A 19,596-nucleotide genomic window follows, 5' to 3' on the forward strand; every position below is an offset into this window, starting at 1 on the left:
ATGATTCACATGTTGTCTTAGATCCTAGTTCTTAATGCGGGTTTGCTTGTTAGATTATCCAAGGGATTGGAGTTTGATAAGGAAAACCTAGGCTCTTTCACCTAAGGGATTAGGGCTAGAGTGTTTTAGTGGATTGACTTTAGTAAATTGATAGAGAGGAGATGAAATTGGTTATACACAAGAGTGCATTGGTGAAAACTAACCTTAACAATGTCATTTCATACCATTTCTAGTCTTTTCCATTTCCAAGTGCCTTCAGCACCAAAGTCTAACCTTGTAATTACTTGTGAATTTATCTTTTTGCACATATTCTTAAATGATGAGTTGTTCTTGAGTCTAGATGAGTTGTTAATCGCACAATTTTCTAGTATTACGAGTCTCTTGGGAAAACGATACCTAATCTTATCACGGTTTATTACTTGAACGATTTGGTGCACTTGCCAAAGAGATTAACAGTAATGTGTTGAGAAGCACAAGACAATATGGGACTAGATGACAGTTTTTTAGTAGCAAGGAAACAAGTAGTGTGCATAGACAATATTTATCATACACCATATAATTGCCAATCTACAATTAACATACCTTGCTAGACAAAATGCAATATCCAAATCATGATTGAAATTTTACCTAGAAAACCTTAATCAACAAAGATCATTTTACATACTTGCATCAATAAATAAAATTAAGAAGTTCCCACTTGAAAATTAACCTTTGTCATTTAACGTTTTTGTTGTTACAGAAAAACCTTAATACCCCACTAATACACAAAACTCAAAAAGAAGAGAAAAGCAACAATGTGAAAGACCTGCTAAATAATGGTAGATGGGAATGTAGAGGAAGTCGTGAAATAAAGCCAAAAGCTCCACCATGTGCTAATGTTGAGATTCACCTTCACTAGTAAGGAAATGTTTATGTAGAATAATGGGAAATGTTCGTTGGGTAATCTAGTGGTAACCCATTTAATTGGGTCTTGAGGGTCAGGGGCCTTGAAAAAAACTCCCTAAAGTATGGGCCAATAAAATTGGGTCTAGCTTTAGAAAAGAATAGGGTTGACCTTGGGGCTCAAAATAAAATTGATAACTCTACCGTTTAATGGGCTTTTCACTAAACGATACATTTCATAACACGCTTCTTACTTGATTAACACTGTTTGAATAAAATATATTTTAAGCTTCAATATGTTTATGAGCATTGAGATAAATGTTTCCTCTCTCAAGATGTTGTTTATAAAACAATATCTGTTTAGACGATATGTGTTTGAAAGCACTATATTATAATTCTTTGCTTATCAGATGATTCTTTTTGAAAGACATTTCCTTTCTTTAGATGCTTTTATTTTAAAACAATATATCTTTCAAAGTGATATTTTGTTTAATGTTGCTTGTTAAACATCAAAATTCGAGTTCTTAGATGGTCTAGTCTCTTAACGATCTTGTCTTAACAATTGGCCTTTCTCCCTTTCGTTCACCAATTTTGAAAATATGTCTACCCGAGCGTTCTCCATGCTCGTGATGTGCTTGATATCTATAGTTTCAAAACTTTCCATAAACTTTGTGGCCTTGTGGAAATACTAAAGGAGCCTGTCAACCTTTATTTGGAAATCTTTATTCATTTGCCCGACGATGAGTTGTGAGTCTGTTTGGCATTCAAATCGCTAGGCTCCTAAGTCCTTTTCCAAATCTAAGTTGGTGACCAACGCTTCGTATTTGACTTGATTATTTGAAATCTTGAATCTGAACACAAGGAAGTGCTCAATGTTTACTCCGTTCGGCCCCTCTAACACTACTTTCGCTCTTTCACCCTTTTTATTTGATGATCCATTGACGTACAACTTGAACACTTGATTGGGGATCTCTTCACGCAGGGGGAGTTTAACAATGAAATCTGCTAAGTGTTGTCTATCCACCAAGCTGCAAGGTTCATATTGAAGGTTGAGTTTCGACAACTCGACTAACCAACTCACCATCTGTCCTACAAGGTTTCACTTCCTCGGGATCTTAGCGACTAGGTGCTCGATTTAGATGACCACTTGGTGACTTTGGAAATAAGGTCTTAAATGGCGAAGGATCGTGAACAATGCCAATATCACTTTTTCCATCTACTGATAGAGAGTCTATATATCATACAAAACTCTATTAATAAAAAGAATTCGTTCAAGTTCGGGAGCCTCTTATAGGTGGGTTGGCCAAGATTGTCTTCACTTTCGCAAAAGCGGCTTCACACTACACATCCAGTTAACAACAAAACGTTTCTTCATTATCTTCATGTTTGACCTAACCCTTTCACCCAACTTGGGATAAACCAAGATGTGAGGTTAACTGACCTAGAAGCCGCTGCACCTTCTTCAGGTTCTATGAGATCCTCATCTCCAACATGGTTGCGCACTTGTCATGGTTGGCAACAATGCCTTGTGTAGTGAACTTGAAACCCATGAATTTGTCCGCTCTAATGCTAAACGTGCATTTAAAGGGGTTAAGACACATTTCGTAGCGTCGAATCTACGCAAAGACTTCCTTTCACATGCTCCATAACCGACCAACTTCTTATCACTATGTCATCTGTAAGATCCGGGTAAAATAAAAATAGTTTTTTATTTTATTTTTTTGAATTTATAATATTAAATATTTATTTATGGTATTTATTGGGTGATAAAAATGTTTAGGATTGTATAAAAATTTAATTAATAATTATTTTAATTTTAATATTTGAGATTTGCATAAAGAAAGGTTTATATTTGTATTATTATATCAATTAATTGAGTTGATTTGGTTGTAATTTATGAAAGTGTGAATGGGGTAATTGGAGGGCATAGATTGGAAACATAGTGGCCAATTCTAACCAATTTAATTTTGGATTGTGCAATCCGTGTGGGTCCACGAAGAACAAAAAAATTAATAATTAAAAAGTGGCGATTTAGGTGAAGTGGGTCGTGCTTGAAGTAATGGGAGGAGAGAGGGAAAGTTGTTTTTAATGCATGGTTACGTGAGAAAAAGTGGTTTGGAGGGAGAAAAAATAAAAACATAAATATTTGGCCTCCTTTTACGTAACAGAAGAGAGTTTTAGGATAGTAACAGATTCAAGGAGAGGATTTTGAAACACATTCTTTTAGGTTAATTGGGAGAGAAAAAGGGACACTTCTACGATAGCCTTAGGGGAGAGAAGCACAAACCCTAGTGAATTGTTGTGAAACTGTAGAGCAAGAAGAGTGCACCAACAAAGAGAGGAAGATCTTCTTATACTGGGAAGGATTTACAAGCCATTAACAAACCTCTAGAGTCTAGGTAAGGGGAGCAAACTAATAATGTTGTAGTTGTTGGGGTTTGCACGGGTTGGATGATGTCCTTAAGGAGTGTTTAATGTTGTTATTGATTCACAAACTTGTGGAAAATGAATGATATAACTCTTAACATGTGGGTTTAGGTACAATAATTTTCCTTTGATCCCTCTGTTATGTTTTTGATTGTTTTTGGTGATAATTTTGTTGTATTTAAAAGTTGTGGGCTAGTGTATAAGGGTTCCTGACGAGACTAGTAGGACTGTGAGGCCTTATACACTTTCTCGGTGACTTGGGGTACCACTACTCTATCTTGGGTAGATAATACTGCGATGAAGGTGAGAGGCCGAGAGATCATCCAGTGGAGTTCCGAGGGGGTTGAGTGTCTGAGGGTATGTTGTTGTGATGCATGTGAGAAGAGGAAAGAAGTAGCGGGATTAGATGATGGTTGTTGGTTGTAGTGCATGAATGTGGCTACGGAGAGTTGTTGGGGTTTAAGCGAGAAAATGGTTATGGGTTTTCTTCTTGTTTGGGAAATTCGTTAGTTGTTGTATGTGTACATAATGTAGGTTGTCTGTAAATCAATATTAGTGGTGTGTATAACGAGTTTGGACGTTGTGTGTATGAATGTGGAAGATAGAGTGGAGACCATGGAAAGTGGCATGCAGGAAGTAATATAAGTTGTGTTGTTTTAAAGAGAAAAGGTAGAAGAAGGGCGCCTCTGAATTGTATGTGTATTTATTTATGTTTTACGTAAAGTATAATATTGTTTATTTCCTATGGAGTTGGGTTTATGTTTGTGATGCCCGGTGAAACTCCTAGAAGAGTGATGGGAGTAACACTGGTACTTGCTCGGTGAAGCTCTCTGGGAATAGAGTGGTAGGAGGTGTATACTTGTCCGGTGAAGCCCAAAAGGGTGGTGGAAAGCATATACTTGCCCGGGGAAGCTCTAAGAGAGTGGTGGGAAGTGGTGTACTTGCCGGTGAAGCCTTCTAGAGAGTGGTGGGATATGTCATTATGTAATGGTGTGGTAAAGTGTACTAGCCTGATGAAGCTCTTTAAGAGAGTGGTGGGAGGTGACACTCAACTTATGTTGTATATGAGTAACCGGTGATGATTCAATGTATAGTGAATGGTTTCAAATAAATTAGGGTGTGGGTTGGTGAATGATCGAGGGAGTCGGGGTGTGAATTTGTTACTTTGACGAAATCATTTTGTGGTTTTATACTGGTGACTTGAAATTCTGGTAGTGCAGATGTTAATGATTTGATGTGTTGTCATGTAAAGATGTGTGTAAGTGAATGATGATATGTACTATTCTAATCTTATTCTAAGTTGATGTTAATGCTTATGTATGTTTATATGACATGTTTCTGTTAGCTCAACCTTGCGTGTTGTGATTGTGGTTTTCACCTGCGATGATCATACTTGTATGGGAGTAGATGTTGCTACAGATGTAGCTAAAGCGAAGTTGAGTAGCGAGATACATGGGAGAACTATGGGGTTTTAGTTTATATATTAATAGTTTTGTAATGAGATTATATAAACGCTTTATAGATACATTTGATTTATGAAGTTTTTCAAATTTGGTTATAATAAATAGAAGTTTTTATTTAAGCTGTATTTCGAAATAGTATCAGAGTTAAATTTTTAAAAGTATTTGTAAACCTGTAACATTCCAAAATTAGGGGTGTTTCTACATATACATCTATGCATTTGCCGATTTGGTGGTGAAAGACTTTCTCCGTCAAAGATTGGTAAGTGGTTCCAACGTTCTTCAACCTGAACGACATCACATTGTAACACTAGTTTGCTTATTTAGTGATAAATGTTGTATTCTCCTAGTCGGGGTGGTACATGGGTATCTGGTTGTAGCTAGAATACACATTCCAAAAGCTAAGGATCTGATGACCTGAGGTAGGCATTCTTCAGGGAAACATAGACCGTTCATTTTCATGACCATTACCATGTACGCCAACCATGTGGTGTAGGTGACCTCCCGGATGAAGCCTGCTTCCTAAAGCTTTTTTACTTCGGCCTTCACGACCTTCTTTTCTCCTCTACGAGCCTTCTCTTTTTCTGTACCATCGGGCGCTCTTCCTTAAACAAGGCCACCTTGTGGAACATGACAATCGGGTGAATGCCCGACATGTCTGCCTTAGTCCAAGCGAACATGTCACTATTGGCCTTGAGCGTTCAGAGCCATCTCAAGCTCCTAGCTCAAGTTATTGCTAATGTTCGTCACTTAAGCATTCTTCTTCCCTAGATTCAATTATTTAATGTCATCTTGTTGATCCATCCGGTCTTTCATCTTTGTTCTCGGTTCTAGATCGACCATCGCCACCTTTGATTGCTTAACTTTCTTGAGAGGTACGTAGGGTTCTACCTTTAACCCCACTACGTAGCATTCTCGTGCAGTCTTTTGGTAAGCATAGACTGTGCATACGGTTCCCTTGTCACAGGGGAACTTCATGATGAGGTGAGGTGTGGAGATGATTACACCAAATGTGTTCAAACATGGTCGTCACGTCAACATGTTGTAAGAGGTTTTCGCCTCCACCAATAGGTACCTCACCCTTATCTCTTTTCCATCATGGGCAACAACCAACCTTGCTCGTAGATCAACATAGTTGCATGTGTCCACCTGTTCGCCTGCGAAACCCATGATCTATTCATTGTAAGGAACGACCAGGTGTTTTGAAAAATCAATCTTCTGAAAAGTCTTCCTATTGAGGATAATGACCGAGCTTCCTTGGTTTATTAAGAACTTATTGACTCTGTACCGAGTGATCTCGATCGTGATGACCATGGGGTCATTCTAAATGGGATGTAGTGCTTTGAAGTCATCGTCCATGAAGGTTATCAACGACATGAGCTTAGGCTTCCTGTCCACCAAGTGGATTATCTTTGGACTACTAAAGTGCCTCTACCTGGTAGACGATGAAGACATGTCGCTAGTGAATCCTCTTGAGATTGTGTTTATATGGCCCTGAAACGACCGATGCCAACTTTTACTTCTACTTCTGCTTCTGCGATTGTGATGAGCACGTCGTTTAGGGCTCTACCTATGAGATGAGCTCCTTTGGTTGGTCGATTTTGATGTCCTTCTAGAGGTGAGCCTCATGAATCAATTCCTTTATCTTATTCAAGAAGGTAGTTCATTACTTCATTGTATGCCTCAGATTTTGGTGATACTGACAATGTTTCTTGCCGTCGCCATTATAGGCGGTGTATTGATGGAATCGCTTGCTTTGAAGGAGGTCCTTCAGTCGGGAGTCGTTCCCCTTATCATTCCTCGTCACCAGCTTCTTCCCTTCCTTCTTATCACAGCTCGCACTCACAACCTCTTACTATTGTTTCTTGCGATATTCCTGCATGTCCTTTATCCTTATAAACTCAATACTTATCTCCCTTAGTTCCTGTATAGTCTTTGTTGGCTTCATGCAGAGACTATCAATGAATGGCCCAACTCTTAAGGCCGTGACGACATGATGTAAGACAAACTTCTCGCTGAAGTCTTTGATTTACCAAGTAGTCTTGTTGTACCGGTCTATGAAAGCTTATAGAGACTCATACTTCTCTTGCTTAATGTTAATCAAAGCCAAGGTGGTCAGATCTGTGTTCGGGGCTCGTGTGAACTACCTGCGGAACATGGAGCTTATGGTCGAGAAGTTGCCTATGGATTTGGGTGACCGAGAGTTGAACCATGCTAATATTTCTCCCTTTAGAGACAATGGATTTTTGTAAGAAACTAGGCAAAATGGGTTTAAGGAGTTGTTGTATTGTGTAGGGGGGTTCTGTGTTAGATAATAGGTTAGAGCCTTTGTGTGATGATAGAGGAGCCATGCACATGATTAACTTATCTAGGCTAAATGGTGAGGTTCATCTATTTGTTGTTCACACTGTGTCTGAACCTAAGATCATGGACTTGTTAGAAAATGTTCCTCATAATATAGGTGAAGAAGAAGTTCAACCTGTGATGCGTGATAGTGGTGATGGTGAGTGTGAATAAGGTCATGGTGAGTGTCAAGAGGAAGGTGATGGTGAGTGTGAACAAGGTCATGGTGAGTGTCAAGAGGAAGGTGATAGTGAGTGTCAACAAGGTCATGGTGAGTGTACAGAGGAAGGTGATGGTGAGTGTCAACAAGATCATGGTGAGGTGAATGACGTGGTAGTTGAGAGATGTGAAGTTCATGTTTCAGAATAAAGATGTGAGGGAGATGATGTTGTAGAAGGTCAAATTGAAGCTGAATGTGATGTGGGTCAATCTGAAGGAGATGATGTTAATGTTCGTAGCTGGAGTTCTAGTGGTGAGGATGCTAATGTTGATTGCAATGTGGATGTTAATGATGACTGTATGAAAGACCTAGTTGATTGTGATATACAAGAAGAGGTAGGTCATGGAGTTGGGAATTGGTTTGGTGAAATCGAAGTTGATGTGCAAGATGATGGACCATCATGGACTCACATGTCCGATAGTGATGTTGATGATGGTATAAATATTGACAATGATAAAGGTCTGTCGGTGATAATTGGGTATCAGAAGAATTGCTTAGTGGAGGAGAAAGTCATGGACAAGATGATGAAGAAGACAGTTATGGAAAGTTTGTAACATTTAGTATGCCTAAAACAATGGTGGATTACAAGTGGGATTTGGGGACTTATTTTGCTGACAAGCAAGATATTCTGGATTCCATCAAAACGTATGCAGTAGAAAATGGAAGAAATCTAACATATGTTAAAAATGATAAGAAGAGAATTAGGGTCAAATGTATGGGTGGTAAAGGAAATTGCCCTTAGATGGCATACTGTGCTTATATGAATGCAGTACGAACGTGGCAATTAAGGACTATTGTTGACAACCACATCTGTAGTAGAGAGCACAAAGTCAAATTACTTAATTCAAAATGGCTGAGTAAGAGGTTGGAGAAAACTGAGAGAAAATCCCAAAGTCAAGGGAGTGGAAATTCGTGACAAGATAAGTAGAAAGTGGAATGTAGGTGTATCTAGATCCATGGCTTATAGGGCAAAGGCCATTGCTTCAGACCATGTAGATGGGTCTTTCAAAGAGCAATATAAAAGGATATATGATTATGCGAACGAGCTCCTAACTCGTAATCCTGGATCCACAGTGAAGGTGCAAGTGGAAGATAATGTTGGTTGACATATTTTCAATAGGTTCTATGTTTGTCTAAAGGCCTGCAAGGACAGTTTTGTGTCCTGCAGGCCAATTATAGGGTTGGATGGTGCTTTTTTAAAAGGTAAATATAGTGGGAAATTGCTAACTGTTGTTGGAAGAGACGCAAATGACCAGATGCTACCTCTAGCATATGCCATTGTGGAAGTAGAGAACAAGGACACGTGGAAATGGTTTCTGGAACTTCTGGTTGAAGACGTTGGTGGGGAGCCAGTACATGCATAATTGACATTCATATCATATCAACAAAAAGTTATTCACATGCCTTTTTTTTCCTAAAAACGTATGTTCATTTTCATTGTTATTGATATCTGACCTTTAACAACACTGACAATTTCAAATTACAGGGCTTAATGCAAGTTATTCAAGAAGTGGTCCCTGGAGTTGATCAACGCTTTTGTGTTAGGCACCTTTACGCAAATTTCAGGAAAAAATTCCTTGGAAAGCAGCTAAAGCGGTTGATGTGGAAGGCAGCTACAACAACCCATCCACAAGCTTGGGAAACCGAAATGATAAAATTAAAGGAAGTCATCATTGAGGCTTTCAAATACCTAATAAAAATTCCTCCTATGTATGTTCTTCAATAAATGTGTTTGTGATTCAATTCATACTTGTGCAAGTGTCAGAATGTGATAGTAATATTTCATAATCTCTTGCAATGTAGATACTGGTCACGATCAAGGTTTACCACCACTTCTAAGTGTGATACTTTGGTAAACAACATGTCAGAGGCATTCAACAGTGTTTTTGTGCAAACAACGTCAAAGCCAATCATAACCATGTTGGAGGAGATCCGCCTTTACTTGATGAATAGATGGGCAACAAACCGAACAAAAAGTGAATAATTATCTGGGTTGATTTGTCCTAAAATTAAGAGTAGAGTTAATAAGGAGTCCCAACTAACTAAATTTTGGATTCCTGGGTAAGCTTAATTTATTAACATTTATCATGTGTTCAACTCCTAAACAAATGTGAAGTTTCTGAATATTAATTTTGTTTTTCCAATTGGTCAGCATTGAAGCTGTTTGAAGTCTTTCATGTGTCCCAAGTTGGGGACAAGTTTGTAGTTGATATAGACAAATATGAATGCACATGCAGGAAATGGGCTATCTCGGGCATTCCATGTTGTCATGCGTTGGCTGGTATGAAGTTTCTGAATTTAGATGCAGAGGACTTCATCCCTGTTTGTTTTAGGAAGTCAACATATGGAGAAATGTACTCTTCCATTGTGTATCTAATTAATAGTGAGAACATGTGGCAGATTACCCCATATAATGATGTGTTCCCTCCAAAAAAGAGAATATTGCCAGGGAGGCCGAAGAAGAAAAGAAGGTTGTAGGAATGAGAGTTAGTCAAGGACGACACAAGAATGAGGAATGGTGGTATACATAAAATATGTGGCATTTGTAGGGAGCTGGGTCACAACAGAACTTCTTGCCAGAAATCAACCCAAGATCGTGATGTGAACCCTGACCAAACACAACAAAGCAACCCAGCAAATGAACCAAACATACCATCATCAAATGACCCTGAAGCATAGGAAGGGAATTTTAATGTATATCTCAGTGCTGTAACCAATTCTGATGTTTACCTGTGACCATTTCAACACATCTTTTTTTACCTTTTAATGATGTAAACAATTTTGATGTTGAACCAAATCTGATGTCACAATTTCAGCACATCTTTTTTTTACCTTTTAATGATGTAAACATTTTTTATGTTGAACCAATTCTGATGTTGACCCAATTCTGATGTCATAATTTCAGCACATCTTTTTTTAACCAATTCTGATGTTTATCTCAGTGTTGTAACCAATTCTGATGTTTATATTTGCTTTTATGGAATGTTATCTTTGCTTTTATGAAATGTTCATACCACTTAAGGTTTGATAAGGATAAAATATCAAGTTATATAAAACAGGACTGAGTACACTTAAGGTTTGATAAGTTATATGAAACAGAAGTATCAAGCTGAACACTGCAATGTTTTCTTCCTTACCTTAACATATTATGTGCATTACTATACTAATTTTGTAACTCAATTCTATGTAAACCAATTCTTTATATTCAAGTCAAATTACAATCATCCTATGCTTACTAATGAACACATATCAGATTCTATAAGCACAACTCCATTAATTACGAAACAACTCTTCATTTCATTTATTTCATTACAACATAACCAACCTACAACAAAGTTACAAGAAATCATCCCTTCCCCATCAACATTGAAACTAAAATTATATCTATTACACATAAAACAGAAACCAACAACATCAACACCTTCATCCACTTTTGAACAATGAACACTGATTTTTGTAAATTTACTATCATTTTCCTAGTACTATCCATGTCTTCACTGTTCACCAAAGTTTCTTTGTTTCCTTCACTGTTGAAGTAGCTACCCCTTTCGTCAAACCCAATGTGCACCATTTGAAGAAGTTGCAACCACCGTCTTCACCACCGTTCTATAAAGACAACATTCAACTTAATTAGGGAGTACCACTGTCTTCACCACCATTGAACAATGTCGTGTTCTCAGAAACAGTACCACAACTTAATTAGGTTGAATTTAACATACCTTATACTTGAAGCATCCCCAAAATTGCTTGCCCCGATTCTTCATAGTTTTGGCAGTTCTCACCACAGATCTTTGACCACAGTGGCAGATCGGTGAAGACGTACTATTTTCCTTCCGCTTGGCACTACAACTCGATGAATAGAAAAAGTGCTCCTTCAACATTGTCTTCGAACCATAACAAGCACAAGCTTCAACACCATTACAGCCACCTGCGTCGCAGAATTACAAGGTCGACCTCCTAACACACCCTTTTAATTTAGGGATTTTGACCTTCAAATTGAGGGATTAAATAAATCCAACTTCTTAAGAATGCTTTAAAATGATATAAAATCCACGTGTTAAGCTCAAACTGTGCCACCTGGAAATAAAAGGATGCCTCAGCATGCCACCTGTTTAAAAAGTTAACGCCGTCCATTGGATTTAACGGAAAGGGTATTATTGACTCAATTTTGTCAAATTAGGGACCCAATTGAGCACTTCCAAAATAGGAGGACCCAATTGATACGAATCCCAGAAATAGGGACCTCCGAATACATTAAACCAAAAAATTAAAAGAAAATTGAAGTTGTAGGGGGGTTGATGACTTCTCCTATTGAAGTCATACACCCCCCACATTTTTACTTTTTTTATTTTTTAATTTCTTTATTAATTAAAATCATTTATAATTTCTAACCAAAATTATTGTAATTGCATAAATAAAAATGCATAAAATTAATTTATTTCATTATAATAAATTTTGGAAAAAAGCGTGTTAATTGATTACAAGCCCGGGTAATCGATTACCATGCCCTAAAATCATTTTTGGGGTGCACGACTTCACCTCTAACCACTATGTATGGGTGAAGTCGTGCAGGGGGGGCACAACTTCTTCATTTGAAGTCATATGGACCCCTCACGACTTGCTTGTTTTCGTAATTCGCATAAATCGGTAATTTATACTTTAAATTTGCCTAGTTTCGTACCAAAACTGAGACAGTGAGAAGGCTTTGCACCACACGGGGTCACTCAATATGTAGAATGCCATAAGGTTAATGAACATTCTCAAGTGTTCATCAGGGTCAATTGACCCATCATACTTGGCAAAGATAAGAGGAGACCACTGCTCGAGCATGGGCATCTCCATGATTGTTGGGTTGAACGAAAACAAATTGATCGTGTGAACCATCTCTATCGAGGGAGCCCCCTTATTAGCTCTTGTACTTCCTTGTTGGACTATCTTGGTCGATTCTTCTACTTGTTTGTTCAGGTTTGACTGACTAGGACCTCTTGGCATAGACTTTTAGACGGACTTCTCGTGGCGTGGGGTAGCGTTCTCGACCCTCAAAGTCGTTAGTTCTTCTTCATGCCTCCTTTACATCTCCTATATTTGACATTGCATCTACCTTATCAAGTCCATAAGATCTTGCTGAATGTTTGACTCTCCTGGTGTTGTTATGTTCATGTTCCTTGTGGTTACCATTGGGTTGTCTTTTGAATCCTCATGCCCTATGGTGGGTGCCAAAATGATTTGGTTATAAGGTCAAGGTCAGCTTGTCACAATATAACGAATGTCCTAAAGGTTTGAGTACTTATCCTTACTTTGTTATTCGTCCTAGCTGTTCATTTAGTTAAGATTGGAAGTTATCTCCAAAAGCACACCAATGCCAAAGTCAACAAAGATTTGACAGTTCTAGATATTATTACGTATTAAATGTCACCACTTACCTCTTTATCTCAAACCTATATTTATAGATTTCAAAATAAGGTTAAATCCCTTAAGTTGTCCCTATTTATGTGGGTTTTTCCTAGTTTGATCCCGTTTGATTGGATTATTGATAACAGTTGAACATACTGTTATCTATGATTCAATTGACATTAAATCAACCCTTTTTTACTTAGAAGCTTGCTTGAACTCATGTTTTTAGTATACTTTTGTGAATAAGTGAGTAGAGGGTATACTTGATGATTTTATCACTAAATTCCCTTGATTTTTTAGGTTATTGGAATGATTTAAAAGAGTAAAGTACCAAGGAGTTGGAATGCTGAAAAAGAGAAAAAGACGCAATGCAAAAAAGTCAAGCTGAAGCTGAGCGCCAGAAAGGGGCCCTGACCGCCAACTAGTCAGGGTTGAGCGCTAGAAAGGGGGGCTGAGCGCCAGTTTCATGTATCGCACAAAACTTGAGTGCCCTTTTAGGGGCGCTGAGCGCCAGTTTTCTTGCAGTTTTGCCCAGGCGCCTTAAATGAGGGCGTTGAGCGCCAACATGTTGGGCCTGGACCCATTTTCTGTTATTTTTTGATCTATTTAAAGACTTGGACGTCCTAGGAATTGTATCTCTTGATGGCTTGAGCACAAAAACACACGTTTTGCTCCTTTGTAGGCAGATTTGGGGATGTGGGAGCTCTCCTCTTTAGTTTCTAGGATTTTTCTATCTCTTCCATTCCATTGTACACCTAGTTTCTCCATGACGATGGGAAACTAAACTCTTTTGTTGTTGGGGAAGATGTAACCTCTAAACTCTCATGTATTTGAATTTGTTCTAAGTTATAATATGCTTCATTCATTAATTGTTAGGGATTTTCTCCTTTGCTCTATGCTTGTTATGTTTTGATTATTCATAGCATGATTTTATGATTTGTTTGAGTATCGGGAGTTATCTTACGAATCACGATCTGGAGAATTTCTTCCAAAAGTTGTATTGCTCATGGATGAGGATATGAGTTTTGGTTGTCTTAAGCTCCTAATCGTAATGAGGAATTAATTATTAGGGATGCAAGGGATTGTGGTCTAGTAATTAAGGATAGGCTTTCTTTGCCGATGAATCGGGTTTTAAGTAATTTAGAGAGTGATGTTAACAATTTAATGAAGAAAAAGAATTCATATATGCATGAGAGTGATTAGGTGAAATCTAAACCCCCCAACAACATTATCATCTCATATTATCAACTTCATCCATTCCTTCTAGTGTTTAGCCTCAATTGATCAAATTGCATTCATGTTTATTTTTATTGCATTTGCATTCAAAAACCCCAAAAAATGTTCTTAAGTCGTAATTAGTTAAGTAATTACATGACTGTTTAGTGTCGTGAGTCTTCTGGGATACGATATTTGGTCTTACCATTTTATACTTGATACGATTAGGTACATTTGCCGACATCTTAACAATTATCCAATTTAGTCCTAAAAATTGCTAATTTGAGTCAATTAGGCTCCTGCCGTTAAATTAGCTTAACGGGGTTAAGTTTTTTATGAGGTGGGATGTTGATAAAATAAACATTTTAAAAGTAAGGTTTCTAAAATCTGAGCAAGAACATGACATATCTCATAAAGTTATTGGATGCGGTGGAGTTGACTTGGCCACTGCCACCCATGTCGGAGAGGGTATTGAACATGAATGATCAGTGAATTGTACCTGAAAAGATTAAAACTTTTTTCCATCTTCAAGGATCTGGGTGTTTGATTCCCCATTTTTAGGGTTACACATTTGAGAAGGATAATTGATTTGGCAGAAAGTGAAAGAGGGGTAGAAGAAAAAAATGATGATTGTTTGAGGGAATAGAAGAGTTTAAGTATAAGAGTAATGGATGTGAGCAAAACCTGCAAAGCTTTACAATATTACGGTGCCTGATTTCAGTCAAAGCTTGAATTTCATTCTCAAAAGCTTTAAAATTAGGCTTCTCTCCATTTGTTCCTGGATGAAGTTTCTTCACAGCATAGACTTCACCTAAAGGGAAGTCAGCCTTGTAAACATTTCCCTGTCCTTCGACACCTATGAGATATTCGGCATTGAAACACCCACCCCGCACAATATTCATTGTGGTTGGCTGGACAAAGCATCAACCTAATGACGTTCCCACACAAACTTGTGTTATTTTTCAATGATTCAATTGAAGCATTAAGAAAGGCTCCATTTTTCAGAAGTGGCCCTTCTAACCGATTGTATGATATGTTGAAAGAAATCAAATTTGATATGCCCCAAAAACTGGATGGAATACTTCTAGAAAGATTGTTGCGAGAGAGATTCAAACAGTTCAGTTTGATCACCGCTCCAAGTATGCGCACAAGCCGTTGTAGAATACATCCACGATTCACACCTGCCACCAAACACCATGTCACCGCTGTCGCAACCATAATTCTTCATCTTCGCGAAACACCTGTAGAATCAGAAAACTCCAAATCAAACGCAGATGAACCCTAAATCGCGTTTGCGCTCAGGCCGACGCAAAATCTCCTTTAGGCCGCCATCAACATCTCGTCCTCTACCATCTTTGAACCCTAACCGCGTACTAGAGAGGCGAGGTCAAATTGCGAGCAAATTTTGTTCTCTTGCAAGAATCACAAAAATGCAACAAACCTCCAATAGCGACTTCTTCGTCGTGAATTGCCACTGTCATCAGCCATAACGATTCACCGTTGTTCGAATAAACTTGCTCAAGAACCACCTCCATGCGTTGCCATGAAACCTGCACACAACAAAACCCAAAAATTCCACCAACAAACCCTAATTTTAAAATATTTAATGTTATGAAATTTGACGTATAAACCTTCGAATGCCACGTACTAAACTTACCACGTCAAGGTACTAGGTCATCAAAAAGTTAACCCGTTAACCCAATTTAACGACAAAGACTCAATTAACTCAAATTTGCATTTTTTTAAGACTAAATTGGAGAATCCAATAAAACAAGAATTGAATTGGAAAAAATCACATAAATAGGGACAACTTAAGAAGTTTAACCCAGTTATTGAAATAAATTTTTATCATGTATAAAGGAAAACATTATGATTGGCAAATTCCAGTAAAAAAAAAATTCATCAATACAAACATATAAATTGGTTTGTGTGTTTATATTTCAATAATAACATTTCATTTAAATAAATTATAACTTAATGTAAAGTTTTATTTTAATAATAATTATTTTTTTTTTACTTTTTTAGCATTAAGAAGCGGATATAATAGGAATATTTTTCATTTAGCTCTTTCATTAAAATAAATTAAAAATAATATATTTAAATAAAAGTAAAAGAGAAATCAATTAGAAATTGTATTCAGTTAGGTTAAAATGAAAGAAATAGCAATAGATGGTAATTTTAGAATAAAAGAAATGTGTAAATAATTGTGCAAAAAAATTAAAAAGTTCACCTTTTGTTATTTGATTATAAATTCACATCTTTTTATTTAATTCTTCTAAACATTTTTTTTCTTTCATTTAGTGACTTTCTTTAGTATTTCCTTTTTTATACTTTTTTTCTTAAAAGAGGACAATATCGTGCCATGATTATGAATCATCTATATAATGTTATTACAAGTCACATTTGCAAAAATATAATGTCTGTAAAATATTTAGTAGCAACATACAATATTTAAATTTAGTTTGAGATTGAAAAATATAATTTAAAATTAATATCAAATAAAAAAATTAAATTTAAAAAGTGATCACGAATACAATACATCGTTTAACTAAATTTTGGGTCTATACAATACAGTAGGATTAACTTTAATTATTTTTTATGTGTGAAACTCATCTCATGAACTATTTTACTATTTAAGTTTAAGATTATCTCGACTATGTACCATAGTATTGAGTTTATTGGATTGAGTTAATTAATATATTTTTACTAAACTATTAAGGATTGAGTTAATCAAGACATTTTTATTAAAGTATTATAAATAAGTTAATAAGTTTATTGGATTGAGTTAATCAAGACATATTTACTAAACTATTATAAATAATTTAATAAATTTATTGGATTAAGTTAATCAAGACATTTAGTTAATAAATTTATTGGATTGAGTTAATCAAGACATATTTACTAAAATATTATAAAATAAGTTAATATTTCATGTTATTACTTATAATATGTTTTGTTAATTTGAATTATTTTGGAAACATTCCACTCCATCTTAGATAGAGAAGTTTACAGAGAACATCTGACATATGTAAAGAATAAAAAATTCGAGTGAGCATGAAAGAGAAAAATTGAAGAGAAGAATCAACCTTATAAGATTATTTCGGTCCTTGTAAGAATATTTGGTGTCCATTGTGAAGCTTAAATAAAATATTAGAAGACAATGTGGTATCAACGAAGAACACGAACAATAACAAATGACAACAAATACTAAAAGCACAGGAGAATCATACATACTATATGACGTTACTCATTGAACCTGAAAGGAACTCAATGAACAAAAGATATGGAGGAGAAAATGTGCTGAAATAAGAAAATGAAAAAATAAGGAGGAAGTTTGATGGAATCTCTAAAGTCCTAAACCAGGGCCTTAAAGGATGGAAGGAGAAACACCCAATTATTACTAATCCCCTCTATTTCAAGCTCATTCATTTGTCACAAGAATGGAGATTGAAAACACTCAAAAGGTTAGATTGTAGATCAAGACTTCTTCCTACACCTATTTAACCTAAGGAGAATCACACCAACATCGCTTTATTGATGGAATCAAGGACACATAGACCCCAATGATGACATGGATGTTTATGTTAATCAAGTTAATTTGTGATTTCTTATCGTGTCTTCCTAACTTTCACAAATACTTTCAAAAATATTTTATGATACCCAAGAGAAAAAATGTGTAAGAAAAACATAGTGAATATTTTATTTTTATATTGGTTCACCTCTAACAAGTGTTACATATAGTTTTGCAATACTAACAAAAAACAGATTCCAATAATCAATCAATTAATAACATTTATACTTACCATAAATACACAAAGTTACTTTTATTTGTATGTTAATCTTCCCATAAGATTAAAATGAGTACATAAGGTTTCTACGAACAAACTACATAATAAGGAAGTTGTTTAGATTACCAGATTCAAATTCAAATGAATGAATATGAAATATTTGCTTGTTTTATTAAGAGATTATTTCACAAGAGTGAAAAATGTACAATAAAGCTCTCTTTTTTACATTATCTGAAAATATTTTTTTATATGCACTAAGAAGCTAGTTAAAAATTGAAAGCTTAAATAAGTGCTTGTATGTTTATTTTTCCAGCAAATTGCGTCTAACTTCATACGCATGACATGTCTTCTATTTATAAAAATCATAGCAAAAATTTGTTGTAATTTAAGGCTTTTACTTTGTCCTTTTTGTTAGAGCTTTATGAGATATGTTGGACTTTATGTTAACATTTGATGTTATATACCACCTTTTGTTTAAGTGAGGGGAAAATTTTCTTTGAATAACTATCTCTATTGACCACATTAAAATGAACACACAATGCTTAGAAGTAGATTGTTTGAATGTTAGGATTATCATTGAAATTCATGAGACTTTACCTTTAGGATAGACAATCTTTCATGTGTCCTTGGGTCTGTAGCTTTTGAGAGTGTCAATTGAGTGCATGATCATTTAGTCTCAATGTAGTTGTCATAGGCATCTAGACTTGTTCTATCATTATGATGATAGGTCTAATGCTTCTTTAAGAGACTTATTTTATCTTCGTGATCTTACATATAATGCTTCTTTGAGAGACTTGTCTAGTTTTCATGTCTCTTGACTAACATTTTTAATACGTGTTTATTATTATTTTGAACTTATTTTATGTGTCTAGTAAAATATTAAATAATGTCAATAACAATAATATATTATACACATTTAGTTATACAAATTTGAAAATATTTCTCTTTAGAAAATTTGTTAAATAACAAAAAATTTAATATTATTTCTTGTTATAAAAATCAAAATCACATCGGTCTTATTAACTCAAATATTCAAATATAAATTTGAATCTAACTACTAACTAATCATACAACCTTAACTCATTTGTTTGTATTAATCTACAATTAAAAAATTAAATATTTGGTATGTTACACTTATTCTCCCTCTCTTGTTTATATTAATGTATATGAAATATATATATATATATATATATATATATATATATATATATATTATAGACTCTTATATTAGATTACAATTTCATTATTTACAATTTTATATTCTTTTTCAGTTCGCATAAAATCTCAAATTTAATTATTTTGATAAACGAAATTTAAACCCAATACCATAATATTGTTTGTATGATTTCAAATCATATTGAAGTTTTATTTAGGTGATGGTATAATATTTTGGTCATTTTATATAATACATTTTAGAATAAATTATTGATTCTTTCTATAAAATATTAGAGAAAACATATGTCTTATATACTAGTATAAAATAGACTTATAAGCTTGTGAATTTAAATATTTTTAGAAGAAAATATACTTAAAAAATGTGTGATGACAAATTGATAAATAAAAGCATGATATTAAAGTTTATTGTTGACTAATAACGTTAGTAGTTTTTATATATGCTATTTTTTTAACAAACTTAAAAAAGTGTTATTTTTAATGTGCTAACATTCAACAACCGGATCATAAAATAAGTGAAATATGATCAAAATTATGTGTTAAAAGATGGATCTATTTTAATGTAGATAAGTATATTTTTCAATTTTAGTAACATGAACTTATAATATTTTTACCTTCATAAATCCAGTGATTTCACAATAAAAAAAAGTATTTGTAAAAACAGAAAAGTCAGTGCTTTACCATGAAAAGCTCT

At 35.2% G+C, this 19,596-nt stretch overlaps 1 pseudogene; it reads left to right on the forward strand.

Moving 5' to 3' along the window:
- Positions 1 to 6,826: 6,826 nt before the first annotated feature.
- On the forward strand, positions 6,827 to 10,011 carry LOC124845557 (uncharacterized; annotated as a pseudogene).
- Positions 10,012 to 19,596: the final 9,585 nt, after the last annotated feature.

The sequence above is a fragment of the Vigna umbellata genome, chromosome 1 (genome assembly GCF_029865625.1).
Source record: "Vigna umbellata cultivar VRB3 chromosome 1, Vumbellata_1.0, whole genome shotgun sequence".
NCBI classification, from domain to species: domain Eukaryota; kingdom Viridiplantae; phylum Streptophyta; class Magnoliopsida; order Fabales; family Fabaceae; genus Vigna; species Vigna umbellata.